Raw genomic sequence first — 18,009 nt, 5'->3', positions numbered from 1 at the left:
GTTATAGAGCAGGAAGAGCTGATCAGAGTGATATATATCTTTGTGAGAAAAGATTTAGTATAACTTGTAACATCATTGATCATTCTGTGTAATGGAGTCCAGTGGGCGGTGTCACTCAATAGACTGGACTCCTTTGCATGGAAACATCAGAGATTTCAATCAATAAATTACAAGTTATACTGAATAATTTCCCATAAAGATATATATCAATCTGCTCAGTTCCTTCTGCTCTGTAACATGATGCTGATAGCTTAGGTAACATGATCATAGTGAGGGGTTCCCTTTAAAGGGCTGCCCATTGGCTGCATACAACACTATCCAGATTAACCATGGAAATCTATGACATCTTGGCTTCCTATATAATAAGTATTTGTAGCTGTGCCATTGGAATTACATTTATCACTCGCAGCACATCTCACCTGCTGCACAAACAATGGTTTGTATTGTTTATTCAGTTTTTGAGTGCTTGTTGCATGGGAATAATGAAGTATATATCTGTAGGGTTACTCGCCCCTTCCAAAGTGCAGTTTAAATGGATTTTTATTCACCCCCTTGGAGGGAACAGAAAGAGCATTTCATCTATTTATAGTCCCACAGACATGAGAACAATCCTGCCCCTTTTCCCCAGCCGCCCCCTCCCTCAGTCCGGGCTACTGGAGGGATTCTGGGGTTAAGTTCGTTGCCCACTGCGGTGATGTAACTCCGGCTTTGTGTCATTTATATTCAGCCCAAAGAAAACAATTTTCCTGAATAGACAGGCGGACAATAATATTGTTCAGGGCTGATTTTACTTTGGATGTGATCCAAACTGCTCCCAGGCAGCTCAGGCTGAGCTCCCGTTCTCTCGCCACATCTCTGCCTCTCTCTCCCATCCTCTGTGCACTGTCACTTTTCCCACTCACTCTCTTTCTGTGCACTCATCCATCCTCTCGCCATCCACTTATTTCCTTTATCGTCTTCCTAAACTTTATTCCTTCTCTCTGTATTTATTTGCTTTTCGCTTTATTTTCCACTTTTTTTTTTTCTTTCCAGCTATTCTTCATTTATTTCAGACCTTATCATTTATTTTCGTTCCTTTGTTCTTTTCATCCCTTTCTCTTCTGTCACTTTTCAATGCAGCCGAAATTCCTGAATTCTTTCACGTTCAACTTTAAGCAAATTACTTGGAGCCAGCGGTTAGAACGTCCTCCTGCTCATGTCCTTTGTGTTTGCACGTTTTCTTTTTGATGATTCTAAATTATTTTACAGGAGGTCTGATTTTATTTTTTGATGTAGCTACAGAACATCCTCACATATTGTATGGTCAATTTAATATAGTCAACAGTGCAAAGTACCCAAAAAGTATCTAATTTATGGATGAATTATTATTTGACTACCAATGCTGTCTGTTACGTTGAAAACCCATTGCGTCCACAAAAATTCTAAAAAGGACCCTCTAAAAAAGCTGGGTGCCTGCAACCTGTGAGTTTTTCTGCCTCCTCAAGAAGGATCAAAGCTCTGCCCAGAAAGGTTAATCAAGGCTTCTCATCTCAGCAGCAGTTCAGTGCATAGTATAACCCTTTCCTTGTACTTTGCTCTCTCCTATGTCTAATCTCACCTTTAGTTTGCAGGCTTGTCTTCAGCAGCAGTTCAACGATTACTGTGACTCCTTCCTTCCCTCTCTCCCTCCCTCCTTCCTTCCTTCTTTCCTCAAAAATCACCCTCCAGAGTGCATCAGTAACCCCCTTTTACCCCACATTTCATCTAGTACTGTACTGTGTAAATTATCATCCCAGCTCAGTGCCAGTCTGCTTAGTGCACTTTCATTGTTACTATGTCATGGCACAGCAGAGAGGAGGAGGTCTTGTGTTGTGATTTAAGAGGCAACTAAGGGAGGAAGTATGTGTGTATTACTGTGATTGGGAAGTAGCTGTGCACAATGGGGCACAATAACAGCAGAAATCACTAAAATTACTTCTCTACAGGGTAATATACCAGGCAAACCAGGCAGGTTTATAAAAATCTTTTTTTTTCGAAGGCCTAATTTACAGGTTCAGTAATTTTTCTGGGCCGCAAAACCTAGATTTGATCCATGTTCTTTGCGGATGTCACGATGTGTCAGCGGTGACCCCTGTAAAAAAAAAATACGGATCGCATAGCCTTGTATTGGTAATCCGTACCGCTGTAGGACAGGTCCTTTTTTTAACAGAACATATTATTGATCAAAATTAACACGGACTGTGTGAATAGCCCAATAGAAATCAGTGTGCTCTAAGTTGAACCGTGATTATGGACCCGCAATAGTAGGGACCCCAAACTTGGTGCCATGGCAGGAGACAAGAGGCAAAATAAGGCATCAATAGGGTTTCCCTTACCCTTCAGGGTACTCCTAGACTAAAAGCTAAGCATGGGAACAGTCGCCACCTAGCAATACTACCTACTAACTCAACAGGTTCACTTTTTGAGGGTATTGTATCTGCTATATTTGTATTTGTTTATGTTTTATCTTACCAATAGCATAAAAGCATTATCCATAGGTAGCTATAGGTAGATATCGGGGAAATTATCAATGCTTTCATCAGAAAAAAAAGCACTAAGAAAGGCGAAAGGCATAAGGCTCGCCAAATCTTGCACAAAAAGTAAGTCAACATTTTTTAAGCAAAATGAGGTCTGCTCAAAAATTTGCAACTTTTTTTCCCCCCAGGACACCGTAATGAACTCTTTTTCCTATAAACTTTTCTTACCCTATAAGAAGTGCGCCCCCTCATGCAGTATGTGAATATACACTGAACATACCTTCACTATCTGATTTCATTTTTGCTATACGCAGTCTCTCCATTTTTCTATCAGTATTCTGTCATAATAATACCATTGATTAACCTTGTATTCAGCAGAATTATTCCGGCTCGCTCTAAACTTTACTTTCTGCCCCGAGCCTTCTTTTACATATTCAATGAAGTTCACTTCACTTTCCATTTATGAGCATTTTTTTCACACATCTCTAAACAACCCTTCACTTTCCATTTACAAGCATTCATTATTGCTTCTTCTAATCTTCTTTTCACTTTCTTACTATCAGCATACTTTAACTTCACTCGAGGCATTCCCTCACTCTCCATTAATCTTCATTCATTCTTCAGATTCTCGGTAAACTTTGCAAGGAGCTCCCTGACAGTTCCACTTATTTGCAAGTCAAGCTGTCAGATTAGTGTACTCTATCCCGGGCTGGCTACATGTCATTACAATGTATGTGGAATGCCCATCTTGGTCACTCACCGCTTTTAATCGATGTCTAGCATATACATAAGACCCTTTAGTTATTTTCTAATACCCTACTAGTAGTAGGAATTCTAAGCTACAAACCCCACCTCTGCCCCCCCATTCTCGATCCCCATCTGTTGGCCAGAGTAAAGAGTGGCTTTAAGGGTCTTGCCATGTCAATGCATTACAATGTCAACCAGCTGTAAAATGGTCGATCTTCTTTATAGTGGTGTTGCATGGTAATGGAACATTTGCTGCCGATCCTGAGTGTGCAGCATTTGATTACCGGGGGCTGAAAAAGTTGGATGCAGCCTTAGGGAGTCCTGGAAAACATGGATACAGCCTATGGCACTATGACAGCCTAAGGGCTGTGTCTAACTTCTTGAGCCCTAGGTAATCAATTGGAGACGAACCCAAGCACGCTCGAGGTTCGCTCATCATAGCAACTACAGCTCAGCTCCTATTGAGTTGCCGTTTCAGGTCACCATAGTGAATAGAGACCACTGCTTTCAACCCCATTCACTGAGTAGTGCACTGGATGTCAATCTATAACTGATTAGTGAAGATGAGCTAACCCCAGCACACTTGGGTTTGTCCAAACCCGAATGCTCTGCATTTGATTACCGGTGGCTCAAGAAGTTGGATGTTGCCTGGAAAACGTGGATTTATTTATTGGCCATAGGCAATATCCATGTTTACAGGGCTCCCTAGGGCTGCATCCAACTTCTTCAGCCCCCAGTAATGAAATGGATAGCATTCAAGTTCAGACAAAGCCAAGTGTGCTTGAGGTTTGCTCATCTCTAATGATCAGGTATTCTGTGGATAGTCTATTTTGGCCAGAAAACCCCTTCAACATCATAGGACACCTAAGACAAACAGGAATATTCTCTTTAGATCGATATAGCATGAAAAATTAATTACTTTGTGGCTATGTTCACACAACATCAAAAATAGAGAAAAAGCGCCCAATTTTGATATTTTAAAAAACATCCATTTTTGCTGCGATTTAACTGACTGCAATGGCAATGCATTGAAGTCAATGAGAAGACAGATGTCCAATGCACACAATGCATTGAATAACGGACGTTTTTACCGTGGCCGTCAAAATAATGAACATGATCATTATTTTCGGACGTCTTTTGCAAACAGCGGACGTTTTTTCATCAGTTGTTCACACACAGTTTTTCCTTTGTCACCGTTTTTTCTCCGTTTTTACTATTAAATTCAATGGACTTTTCAATTAAGACACACCCAAAGACCCGTCATTGCACTAAGGGGAGGCCAGACAGCCAAATGACGTCCGTTATTTTAGACTCAAAATAACGGATGTCATTTTAAATGCAGCTGAAAAAACCTTGTGTGAACATAGCCTTTCTGTGTTTTGTGCAAAAATTGAGACCACTTTTGGGTAAAGGCATTAATAGAGTGTGGGGGATGGTTTATCAAGGTTTGCACTTGTACTCACCTCTCCTCACTCCCTGATGTCCTGCTAGCTTCGGCCGCAGTGTCTGAAGTGACAGGCCACTCAGCCAATCCATGGCCAATCCATAGTAATACTCCCCTCTGCTGTGCTCTTCATATAGTATTAATGTCCCCTGCTATGCCTCCATATAGTAATATGGAGATTTGAGGGGGGAAGTAGGGGCGATGATGCTGTGCAGGTGGGGGGGCAGGCCTGCCTAATCCTAGAAACGGCCCTGCTCATTGAGCCGTCTAATACGGCCCTTAGGCAGTACAATGTCTTAAGTACTGCCAAGGTAAAGTGTTCACAGCTTTATTTCAGAAGCCTAGAACAGCAACTGTTTGGCACTGAGACTTTTTTAGGTAAGAAGTCAGCAAAGGGGCAAACAAGGCAGCTCCCCAGTGTAACTACTGACCCAAACAACTATCCCTGCTGATTGGCTACACCAGTCCACAAAAGGTTGTTATTTATTATTTTTTTATTTTTACCCTTTAAATTGCAGATCACACCTTTTACAAGCAGCTCACCTTATAGTAGATTCCGGAATCCAACATGTCTTTCCTATTCGGCTTCTGTAAAGGTTTTCAGATTAGCAATGAACTGCAAAATAAATTATTGATTTGTGATCGAAAACTTAACTGGCCATGAAGCTGCGGCGTCTCTAATCCTTAACTCCTTCATCCACTTATATGCGTGTGAACATAATAACATGTAGCACGTAGTTATAAAATCCCTCCTCACTTTTACAATCCCCCAAGCATGCTGAATGTTGGGAATTCCCTATGACCCAGGTCACCCACTTGACTGTCCAAGCTGTTGCATATATTTCCAGAGGTCTCTTGAAGGTCATAAGGAATTTTTATACTGTTGGGGAAGAAAATCCTCAGAATTCAATTGGATTACATGTGAGGCTGCTCGGACATGACCATAAACCCGCTACCCCATAGAATATGACTAATAATACAATTCCGCTCCACAGTATCAGAGTTTTTTTTTTATATTTAAGTGCCACTCATCATGTGTTCCAGCAAAACAAGCTATTGCCCTTAGAATAGTTCATCCGCTCTCGAAACCCTGAGCTGTGATTGTGTCCTAAATTTTAGGTCTCAGGGAGAGAGTTACAGGAACAACAGGTTGCGTTCCACGTCTAGGAGTTGACAGGATCATGACAAATAGAAAGTGTTATATTTTTACATTATGATTGATTCGCAGGTGCGTAGACCTCGATAGCGGAGGAAGAAGGTTAAGGGCAGCGCAGAATACTTTTTATAATTGCACAAGCCGAGAACTCCACAAGCGTACACGGAACTGTGATTCTGTGCCACCATCTGTACATCTGAAACATGTGTTAGTATTGAGAGTTAATACTGTCAATTGGTGGATAGGAAAATGGATGTGGATTCAACGTGACAAAACTAACCGATCAACATTAAAATATATTTTAAGTATCACTAACCCATCTAAAGGGAATGTACGTTGAGGACTATGTAAAAACCAGGACCTTACTGGCGCCAGTATGGGGATCCCAGCCAGTACAGGGACTAAAATGCCACCTGGTTTCCATGCTCAGTTTTGCTCTTGTGCCCTGGCCTGCTTTATGCACTGGAGGCGTGCCTGCTGCCCCATGTTTGACAGATATCCACAGGGGGCACCGGGCCTGGCTTCACAGCATAGAGCGGGCTGGTGTACAATAACAAAATGGCACCAAGCACAGAAACTAGGTGGCATTTTGAAAAAAGGGGCACACCACCAGTATCCCTGCACCCGTTAAGTAAGTCCTCATGGTACATTCTCTTTAGGGCTATGTTCACACCATTTGACACATCCGTTGTTTGCAGTGTCAAACAAAGGCCATTGTTTAACGTATTCCTCCGGCAGATACCCCATTATCAGACGTAGAAACATTGTTTTATTTCTATTAGTACTGCACCTTTTAATCAATTAAAGGAGACCTGTCACCCTGGCTGCCGGGGTGAAGCCTGCCCAACCCCCTGGTGTAGCCCCTTATACTTACCCCTTCCTCAAAGTCCCGGACCCCGTCCCGTTGCGGAGAAATCCCCGTCAGAAGCTGTGCGCACGCTCATCAGAGATGAGTCCAACCCCCATAGAGAATGACTGCTTCAGTCAGGCGGGCTTCACCCCGGCAGCCGGGGTGACAGGTTCCCGTTAAGCCTTGACTTTAATGTAAAGAACAGTTGTTGTAAAAGAAATCAGTTTGTAAACTATTTCAGAAAACAGATGTTGTTCGCGCAATAGTGGCCGGAAATAATCGACATGTCTATTATTTCCACGGCCGTATTGAATAATTGCCATTGTTCAATACACTGTGTAAACAATGGCCGATGTTTGCATTGATTTCAGTGCAACACTTTTTTTATGACAAGATCGACCATTGTTTTAATTGGCAACAACGGACGTTTTTGTCATATAAATACATTGTTTGAACACAGCCTACAGGTGTATTTTTTTTTTATTATAAACATTCCTAATATAACTTTATTATAGAATATTATTTTTAACATTTTTACATTGACTGGTAGCAGAGGGGTTACACAACCTCTCTGCTTCCACCAATAGCCGTGCTAGGTACTGCTGGGTTGCACAAGCCCTGGTCCCAGCAGTTACTGCATTCAGCTCTAGTGATACTGCTGGTGAATGTTAGCATTAGAACAGATATCACACTTGAGGAAGCTGTCTGTGTCACTAGTGTTGGAGCTCAGTATATGTAACTGTGCCAGGACCAGGGCTGGTGCAACCCTGCAGTTCCTGACACAGCCATCAAAAGCAGCAAAAAGGCCTTGTTACCCCTTACTGTTGCCTTTTAATCTAAAAAAATGCACCCTAAGGTCACTAGTGACTATTTTGCTGTCTCTTAGGCAAGTTTCCCTGCCTACTGTTTCACAACGTGCTCAAAGCTAATGTTAAAATAGGTGTGTGTGTGTGTGGGGGGGGGGATATTTATCAAACATGGTGTAAAGTGAAACTGTCTCAGTTGCCCCTAGCAACCAATCAGATTCCACCTTTCATTTTCCAAAGTCTGTGAGGAACGAAAGGTGGAATCTGATTGGTTGCTAGGGGCAACTGAGCCAGTTTCACTTTACACCATGTTTGATAAATCTCCCCCAGGGAGCCTGTCCCATAGAAGAAGAAGTAAAGGAGTATGGTTGGCAGCACTATGCAGTCTCATGTGGTCACAGTGGACACAGACTTAAGTAAAACCACTGTAGAAAGATTTAGGATGAAGGGATTGCCCTACCATTCCTCTAGTTTTCCACTTGGCAATAGGGAGCCCCAGCATACAGTATTAGGCCATGTTCACACGTTGTATGAGACCAGTCATTCCGTGACCCGTCCGGAATTATCTTTTCTGAGACCGGCCGGGTCACAGAACAACCGGTCTCATACAACGTGTGAACATGGCCTAATACTGTATCCTGGGGCTCCCTATTGCCAAGTGGAAAACTAGAGGAATGGTAGGCAATCCCTTCATCCTAAATCTTTCTACAGTGGTTTTACTTAAGTCTGTGTCCACTGTGACCACATGAGACTGCATAGTGCTTCCAACCATACTCCTTTACTTCTTCTTCTATGGGACAGGCTCCCTGGGGGAGATTTATCAAACATGGTGTAAAGTGAAACTGGCCCAGTTGCCCCTAGCAACCAATCAGATTCCACCTTTCATTCCTCACAGACTCTTTGGAAAATGAAAGGTGGAATCTGATTGGTTGCTAGGGGCAACTGAGACAGTTTCACTTTACACCATGTTTGATAAATATCCCCCCCATACCTATTTTAACATTAGCTCGTACTGCTGTACCGGCCGTATGATATTTAACGCCACTGAATTTGCACGTCCGCATCCGAATTCCTCGCTGCACCCTCCATTGTGTGAACTGACAGGGTTTTCTGCTGCCGCTATTCAATGAATAGTGGCCGCAGAAAACTGACATGTCAGTTTCTCGCGGCACCGCTAGGGATCCCGGCCGGAGTGTATACTATGTGTATACACTCCGTCCGGGATTGCCTCGGAACTTACGTTGTGTGAACATAGCCTTAGAGAGCATGGGGATGGGCCCACCAGTGGTATTATTAAATTGCACTTTAGTAGTAAGAATTCAGTATAGAGTTTGGGTATAGGTTGGTGGGACAGGGTTAATCTTTTGAAGATTTGGCTGCTTCTGTTTTGGGAGCAGCAGAGTGAATCTTTCCATAGCAGTGTTAGGATGGAGCACCCAGCTTCGTTGTCTTGCCTAATTAATGAGGATAATATGCTCGGCTGCTAATGAGTTTATTAGCAAACAATATGCCCGGAACCGACTTAAGCAGCTCAGAGTTTTAAAGGATGGCTTAGCACCTCTTCCCTTCCTGATGAGCTATACCCTACATAGGGAGACACAAGGAGGGAGGACAGAAACGCAGAAGGGGAAATTGTACTAGATTAATAAATGCAAAGGCCATACGGTAAAAACTAGTATAAAAGAGTCAATGGACACTGTGACAATGGGCTTTAATTATTTAGATCTAGTTTTGGTCAGGGTGTCCCTTAAGGCCTTATTCCATGGAACGATTATCGGCAGTTACGGACGACAATCGCCCCGTTGAATAGAAGGCAACGATCAGCCAACATCGTTCATGTCGGCTGATCGTTGCAGTCGTTTGTCTTTCAAGCTTGCTGAAAGCCAAATGACTGTAATAGCAGCGATCTGCTGCCGTTGCTCTGTGAAATAGAAGCAGAGACAGCAGACCGCAACTATCCACTATGGGCTGCTCGGAAGATCTAGCGATTTTGGCACCCTCCGGCTTGTGGAAGCTGGAGTTGGTCATCTTAAAAGTCTTCTAGATGCAGGTACAGATACAACTTTGAGACCTGCACCTATCCTGAGAATGAGGGTTCCTTGGTGGCTACTCTCATTGACTTTAAATATTAAGATGAGAATTTAATAGGAAATTTAAAGATGTTTACATATAATCCAATCTTCAGCTTGACCAACCCATTGGCATATTTGAGGGATTTTAGTACTTTCCTTTTTATGCAGCTTATTTTTATTCAATGCATTGTCAGACAGCCTCCTTGAATCACACTGACCAATGAAGTACAAGCGATTTTAAGAAACACTTTAATAGGTTTAAGCAAAAGAGTTTCCTTCTGTACTCAAAAAGCTGTTGCCCCCCCCCCCCCCCCAATCACTTTAGAAGAAACAGGTTTTCTGTGCACTATGGTCTATGGAGGGAGGAGGGGCCGAGCGGTATGAGTGAGCACAGAGAGGAGAAAAGGCACCCCTGCACAGCACATAATCTTGCAACCTTATCTCACCAAGTTCTTAGACCAGCACTGAGCTTTCCGAGCTGCGAATCCAGCGTTTTATGTTTTCAGTCTCCAAACTGCAGGACTGTTTGTCTCTTCTTCCTGCTCACTCTTGGCCTCTCCCCCCTCCATAGGTTATAATAGACTCAGCAAACGCGTTTTCACTTTGCTTCTCTGTAATGTAGATGACTTTGCCTTATAATAAACAAATAAGAAGTGAGGGAGGGAGGGAAGGCTGCAAAACAGCTTTTTTAATACAGAAAGAAGCTTTTATGCCTCAATAAAACCTATTACAGAGTTTCTTAAAATGTACTATTGATTTCGGAAAAAATATTTTAAATGACAATTACACTTTGAGTGCATTCTTTTTAGTCACTGCATTGTACTGATTACCATAGGTCTTTATTAAAAATTTATTTGCTCAGGTTCTCTTTTGCAGCCTGCAGAATTTTATACATAGTATAGTCTGCTCGGTCTCTTTGAGCATTAAATCCAACACAGTATTTCTCTCTATGCTAATTTATGATCAGATGAAAGCAGATTTTTTCATGGGGTTTTAAATCAGCTTGAAATATTGCTCAGGAGAAGAGAGAGGGGCTACACCCGAAGCCATTAGAAGAGAGGGCCTGAAGAAGGAGCCATCAAACAGCATGCTGGGTGAGACAGAACAGCCTTCAGTAAATGTAAAAGCAATCAGGCTGCAGAAGAGAAAATAAGCAAAATTTTTAAGAAAGACCTATGAGAATTTTTTTTACAACCCTAGTTCAGACTTTTTCACAGTAGTCATCGTCAATCCCCAAGCCAAAATCTTTCCATTCCATCCTGATCCTAGCCATCATGTCGATGAGGCTGCTCCAACTACATTTCCTGAAAAGGCAGAAGCAGTGTAGCTCAATTATTTTCTATCTAACAAGCGGAGAAATCAGTATAAGATGGAGGGGGGGGGGAATCCTAAAAACTCTGAAGAATGAAAATGAGGAAAGAGCAGGTGCAGAGACAAGACAAGGTAGAAAAAGTAAGATATAGGGGTAAGAGACTCTGGACGGGAGTGTATAGATTTATAATGCATGTAAAATACAAGGCTCTCTGTCGGCTTTATCCCGTGCAGATTCCTTTGCTCTGTGTGTGTATGCACAGATGAGCTGTGGTGCAAAGATGCAAAGATAGAAAGGCCCTTTGTTGTCTTTTGAATAGAATTAGACATGGGCTTTAAGAGAACCCACCACAGAGGGAGTACTGCAAACGCCATCTACAGCCACCATTATGAGCAGAGGGGATACAACCGCCAATCCCTCTATGAATATATTTGGCTGTGCTACTTTGAATGAAGAAAGTAGACTCTGTGAAGGAGAACGGAAGCCCTCGCACGCATTGATGGCTGTTGGATCAAGGCTTTTTAATATTTTTAATTGTTTTTTTTTTATGTCATTGTATGTCTGTGCATGTCTATTATGTATTTATATCGATTAGGGGTTAGTGTTATATTTGCTATAGTTAGACGTAACGTAAAAGTCAATGACTTTATGATGGATTATACACTATGAACAACTACGTTAATGGTTAAAAAGTCAGGAAAAATGATAAAATGTCACTTTTAGTTTTTCTTAGATGGTGCAGCGTGACATTACATCGCTGGTTCCTCAGGCAGGGAACAGGTTAAGTGTTTAGTTTCCTTTTTCAAAAGGATTACAATGCAGCGCAGGGTGAGGGGTCTCATTCGCTTTTCTCGGCTCTAACCCTACAGCCACCCCATGAAAAATAACTCATAATGAATGTCTTAATTCCTTCAGCAGTCTCCCTTAGTAGTAGCGCTACCCCCCCTTCTCCGACTGTCTCCCCCTCCCTCTCTTTTTCTGCACCCTTAGTTCTGTCCGCTGTTTCTCCACATCAGCTCCACTGCTATTGTACATCAGAACAGTGTATAGAAATTCTGTGGGGGGAGGAAGCATTCCCACTCTACTTTTTATTGAGAGATTCTTTTGGTCAAGGGTTAATTCCAACCAAACTTCCCAACTATGACATTGGTGGGAGAAGAGGGGATGGAAGCACAATTTCCATTTTTGCAAATATTTACTTATTTCTATTACTTTATGGCATGTTCACGCGTACTGTCTACACTGCAGCTTTAATGCTGTTGATTTATTTATTTATTTTTTGTGCTGTTTAGGTTTGTGTTCACACCTACCCAATCTGCTGCAGTTTAGATGCTGCAGGATTAATTGATATAAACAAATAGCTGAAATCAGCATAAAATCTACAGAGTACAGATTAAGGCTATGTTCATACGCTGTATGAGACCGGCCGTTCCGTGACCCAGCCTGGTCCCGGAACGGAACAGTCGGTCTCAGAAAAGATCAACCCAGGCGGATGATCTTTAGCGCTGGTGATTTCTGACACGGATGCACCCGCTTCAGAAATTACCGGCGCTAAATATCATGAGAACTCGCCACTGCACACAATGGAGCGTGCGGTCGGAGCCACAATTATCGACTAGACTTGGATGATTACCGTCTGTTTCATCCAATAATCTTTGGTGCAATAGGAAATGTTGAAACAGCACGTTCATGTCAGTGATGGCCTGCTATGCGTCGCCCTGTGTAAGGGTATGTTCCCACTAAGGAATAAGTGTGGAGACTTCAAGCGGACCTCCATCTGAAGTACCGCCCATCCCATAGACTTAATGATATTCGCTGGCAAATTCCACCCAAAGAATTGACGTGTCGATTCTTTGGGGGGACGGTGGAATTTGCCGGCGAATATCATTGAGTCTATGGGACGGGTGGAACTTGAAGCGGAGGCCACACGCCGGAATCCACTTAAGGTCTCCATGCCTATTCCATAGTGGGAACATACCCTAATAGGAGCGGTGGCAGCAGACGGTCACTGACTTTAATGGGCCCCCGAACAATTTAACGCTGCTCCCCGCTCACTGTCTGTGTATGTAATAACACAGGCAGCGAACAGGGAATGAGGGCGGAACAAGGGGAAAGCAGGAAGTGGTGTAAACATAATCAAGTTATACTCATCTACCCCAATGCCCCTGGTCCTCCTGTGATCTCCTCACATCATATGCAGTATACTGTATGTGAAGATACTCTAATAGGATATGGAAGAAATAAGTCCCAGACAGAAAAAAGATATTATTCTGAATATCTTCCCTTAAGTCAGAAACAGCTCCACTCTTGTCCATAGGATGTCAATGGTATTGCAGCTGAAATGACAACCATTAAATGAATATGTATTATAAATTTCTATGACGTGGGAAATCATTACGAAGCGGGAAAATGTACAGATAGTAAACATTTTTACAGTTTTCTGTGTGTGAGTCTATTGTAGGGGTTGTCCTGCCATTAGAAATTACACCGGATGCAAAAAACGCTAACAGCATCCTTTCGGACTATATGTGGCCTTTGTCAATCTTGATTAGGGAATGCGACATTGACTTTGGCCTAGAGCGGTGATCATGTGTGCACACCACTATGCCATTCATTCTCTATGTCAGCCGTGGAGGTAGCCGGGTACAGTTCTTGGCTATCTCCGGCATGGCAGTCACATGTGCGTTCACTGCCCCATTCCAAGACTTAGGTCCCTGTTGTTAAGATCTCAGGGGGTCTCGGCAGTCTGACCCTTACCCTGTTGATAAAAGATACCATCCAATCATGAGATCTCTTTAATCCCCCTTATTACACCCTAAGGTACCCCAAGACCTAGCTAGTCAGTGACTTCTGCCTTAAAGTACCCAACCCAACGGATCACATAACCTGAATCTTTCTTTGAGATTTTCCTGCAACTCAAAGTCACACTGTCTTATATCCATCTCACATTTCCACTGAGATTTATTGGAGTGCGCCTGACACATAGTGATGTATTACCACAGTGACATTGTCGCCAGCTGTCACATTGTGCAGTATTCAGATATTGCAAGTACCTGGGTTGTTGTGTAGCAGGAAGCCCATACATACACTTCGATAGCAAAGAGCTGGAAGGTAGCCGAGGTAAATAGATGGACAGGAACACAGGGGCGCAATATAGTATATGTCAGCAAACCTATATTGGTAAGTATAGCAAAACGGGGTATGAATGGAGACTTTAAAGAGTAAATGCCCCCCCCCCCCCCAAAAAAAAAAAAAAAAAAACATCAGTCAGGGTCTGAATGTTCAGATTAAATGACCGCTGCCAGGTGCCTCTCTGCCCACTCTGTGTCTATATGAGTGAGACAGTCCCATAGACCTAGATCATGTGACACAGAGCACAGACTTCTCCCATCCCACTGAACAATCAGACCGACCCATTAAACACTGTAGATATGTCTTTATATCATATCAAAAGGTTTTTATGTTCATAGTGATTAAAGTGATTAAAGAGTCACTGTCATTAAAAATAACTTTTGGCAAGTCATCAGGCTTGCAAAAAGTTATTTTCACAGAGGGTCTCGCTGCTGAGACCTGTTGCGATCAGAAGATATAGCCGGGCAGCACCATCCATTTCCCAGCTGTATCTCTTGATCGGCTAATTCCAGCAAGGTAGGTCTATGAGGTTACATTGTCCGAATTAACGAGTGGCCGGGCGGTGGATCTTGCTGCTGCTACTGCCACGCTACATCTGCTCAGCAGTGAGACCCGCTGTGATCAATACATTTTGATATGCCTGATCCTATGTCAAAAGTAATTTTTAATGACTCTTTAAGGATAAATTATCTTTGCGGTTAAATACTAAAAAATATTTTGAGCAAAAACTTTATACACCTCTCTACCTATCTCGTCATGTTAGTATACTCCTCTCTACCCAATCTCTATATGTTAGTATACTTCTCTCTACCCCATCTCTTTATGTTAGTATACTTCTCTCTACCCCATCTCTATATGTTAGTACACTCCTCTCTACCCCATCTCTGTATGTTAGTATACTCCTCTCTACCCCATCTCTATATGTTAGTATACTCCTCTCTACCTCATCTCTATATGTTAGTATACTCCTCTCTACCCCATCTCTTTATGTTAGTATACTCCTCTCTACCCCATCTCTATATGTTAGTATACTCCTCTCTACCTCATCTCTATATGTTAGTATACTCCTCTCTACCCCATCTCTATATGTTAGTATACTCCTCTCTACCCCATCTCTATATGTTAGTATACTCCTCTCTACCCCATCTCTATGTTAGTATACTCCTCTCTACCCCATCTCTTTATGTTAGTATACTCCTCTCTACCCCATCTCTATATGTTAGTATACTCCTCTCTACCCCATCTCTATATGTTAGTATACTCCTCTCTACCCCATCTCTATATGTTAGTATACTCCTCTCTACCCCATCTCTTTATGTTAGTATACTCCTCTCTACCCCATCTCTATATGTTAGTATACTCCTCTCTACCCCATCTCTATATGTTAGTATACTCCTCTCTACCCCATCTCTATATGTTAGTATACTCCTCTCTACCCCATCTCTTTATGTTAGTATACTCCTCTCTACCCCATCTCTATATGTTAGTACACTCCTCTCTACCCCATCTCTATATGTTAGTATACTCCTCTCTACCCCATCTCTTTATGTTAGTATACTCCTCTCTACCCCATCTCTATATGTTAGTATACTCCTCTCTACCCCATCTCTATATGTTAGTATACTCCTCTCTACCCCATCTCTATATGTTAGTATACTCCTCTCTACCCCATCTCTTTATGTTAGTATACACCTCTCTACCCCATCTCTATATGTTAGTACACTCCTCTCTACCCCATCTCTATATGTTAGTATACTCCTCTCTACCCCATCTCTATATGTTAGTATACTTCTCTCTACCCCATCTCTTTATGTTAGTATACTCCTCTCTACCCCATCTCTATATGTTAGTACACTCCTCTCTACCCCATCTCTATATGTTAGTATACTCCTCTCTACCCCATCTCTTTATGTTAGTATACTCCTCTCTACCCCATCTCTATATGTTAGTATACTTCTCTCTACCCCATCTCTTTATGTTAGTATACTCCTCTCTACCCCATCTCTATATGTTAGTATACTCCTCTCTACCCCATCTCTATATGTTAGTATACTCCTCTCTACCCCATCTCTATATGTTAGTATACTTCTCTCTACCCCATCTCTATATGTTAGTATAGCTCGTCCCCATGCTGATGGGCATAGGAGGAGAGAAATGATGCTCAGGGTGGTGAGGAGGTCTACAAGCCTAGAGACATGACTGTGAAGTCTTCCTATTCTAGGTGTCAGCCATACAGAGCTGAGAAGAATGGCTGGGTTGTCAGGAAAACGTCCAGGCAATGATTCCGCTTTACTGGAATGTATAATAAAGATGGTTCTTTATAAAAGTCCTATGATTTATACAATGTATGAAATGATAGCGTTCAACATCAACGTGCCATAAAATATTTAGAGAGTTAAAGAATGACTTGAATGATCTTTTCGGAACGCGACGTATTGTATGACTGCATCAGGTTCAGCCGTTCCACCACCTCCTCACGACTACATCCGAGGACATTGGGAACGCTCATAACTCTCAAGCATAGGCCTGGGAGAATCTAAGGATGGGGATTAGCCCTCCCACAGCACCACTCCCCTCGCACTACTCTGCCTTGTCCTTTCCAAAATTGAGTCTCTATAGCAACATTGAAGTCCTTTTTTCACCCTCCTTTGAGGGTATTGTGCTGGTGTTTTTTTTTTTTTTTCTCTTCGAAGAAGAATAAGGGATTCATTCCCACTCCCAGCCAAACATTCCTTGTACACTTTTGTACACAGACATGTCCAAGTCAGGACGTCTGATAAAAATGTTTTCTAAAACAATTTAAGAGCATGGAGTCCCTGTAGATGAAGTGCACCCAGCTCTGTGCTCGGGAGATAGGATTTATTCGAGCATTGCCGTCCGTTCCACCGAGGAGCGCACAATAGTGTTTTATGCCGGGTATTTGTATGTAGTCTGTGCCAACACTGAATATAGTTGTTTTTTAATAGGATGAATAAAGAAAGACACAGAGGTAGGTGCTGAGCATTGCTGGAGGAGAAGAAACTGCTTCCATAATAGTATAATGGGTAAACTGAATACAGTGCACCCGTGGGGAAATCTTATATACAGTATATAATAATAATAGTTCCTATATTTATATATATACCAACATATTCCGCAGTTCTGTACATAGCTTGTCATCACAACCTGTCCCAATAGGGCTCACAATTATACCAGTGCTGCACGGCAACAGTGCCAACTTCTTGTGCTAGCTTTTTTTTTTCAAGAAATAGTGGTGTTTTTCCTCCCATAGGGTTAGAAAAACATGGCCGCTTTATCGTCTTCAGTTCAGGGTGCAGGTTTTGCAATTCAGTTCCATTGAAGTGATCCTGAACTGGAGAAAAGAGTGGTGCTGTCTCTGGAAGAAAGTGGCCATGTTTTTCTAATGCTGGATAACCCCTTCAAAATTTATCTTTATCCCCCATGACTCTGCCCAAATTGCTGGTAGTGTTGCATAGCCAGATTCAATCCAAGCCCTGTCCCACATCCATTTGACTGTTGATGCCTTAGTTTAAAAAAAAAAACATCTTTTAGTACGGCAGCGCAGTGTTAAAGATCCGGGGCCTGTGTCGCCTCTAAGGTCTTCCTCCCCGCCCCCCTTCCTTGTCATTACTTTGTCATTGGCATAGTGACCTTGTCATTGTGTCTGTCCAGGGGGCATCACTTTAGAAAAGGAAGGCGGGAAGGAAGATTCGAGAGGCGACGCAGGCCAAGGGCACAGAATCTCTAGGCCCCGCCTATTTGACTCAGCGCCGCTGGATTAAAAGATGTTTTGTACTAAAACAAAGGCATAAGTAACCAAACGGATCTTGGGACAGGGCTTGGATGGAATCTGGCTATGCAATTGTACTAGAGGATTGGGAAAGGGGGTTGCAGGGGGTACATATTCCCTTTAATAGGGTTGGCATTTTACTTTTAATATAATTGCATTACTAATATAATGTCTCTACTGAGATAGCACAATAATAATAATAATT

At 42.4% G+C, this 18,009-nt stretch overlaps 1 protein-coding gene across 2 annotated transcripts in view; it reads left to right on the top strand.

Annotated features, from left to right (window-relative positions):
* Positions 1–18,009, top strand: part of AKAP6 (A-kinase anchoring protein 6) — a 165,429-nt gene that overhangs the window by 121,598 nt on the left and 25,822 nt on the right. The gene's annotated exons all lie outside the window — the stretch shown is intronic.

This window comes from Dendropsophus ebraccatus, chromosome 13 (genome assembly GCF_027789765.1).
Source record: "Dendropsophus ebraccatus isolate aDenEbr1 chromosome 13, aDenEbr1.pat, whole genome shotgun sequence".
NCBI lineage: Eukaryota > Metazoa > Chordata > Amphibia > Anura > Hylidae > Dendropsophus > Dendropsophus ebraccatus.
The sequence above is the reverse complement of the archived record's forward strand: the minus strand, read 5'-3'. Positions and strand labels throughout refer to the sequence as shown.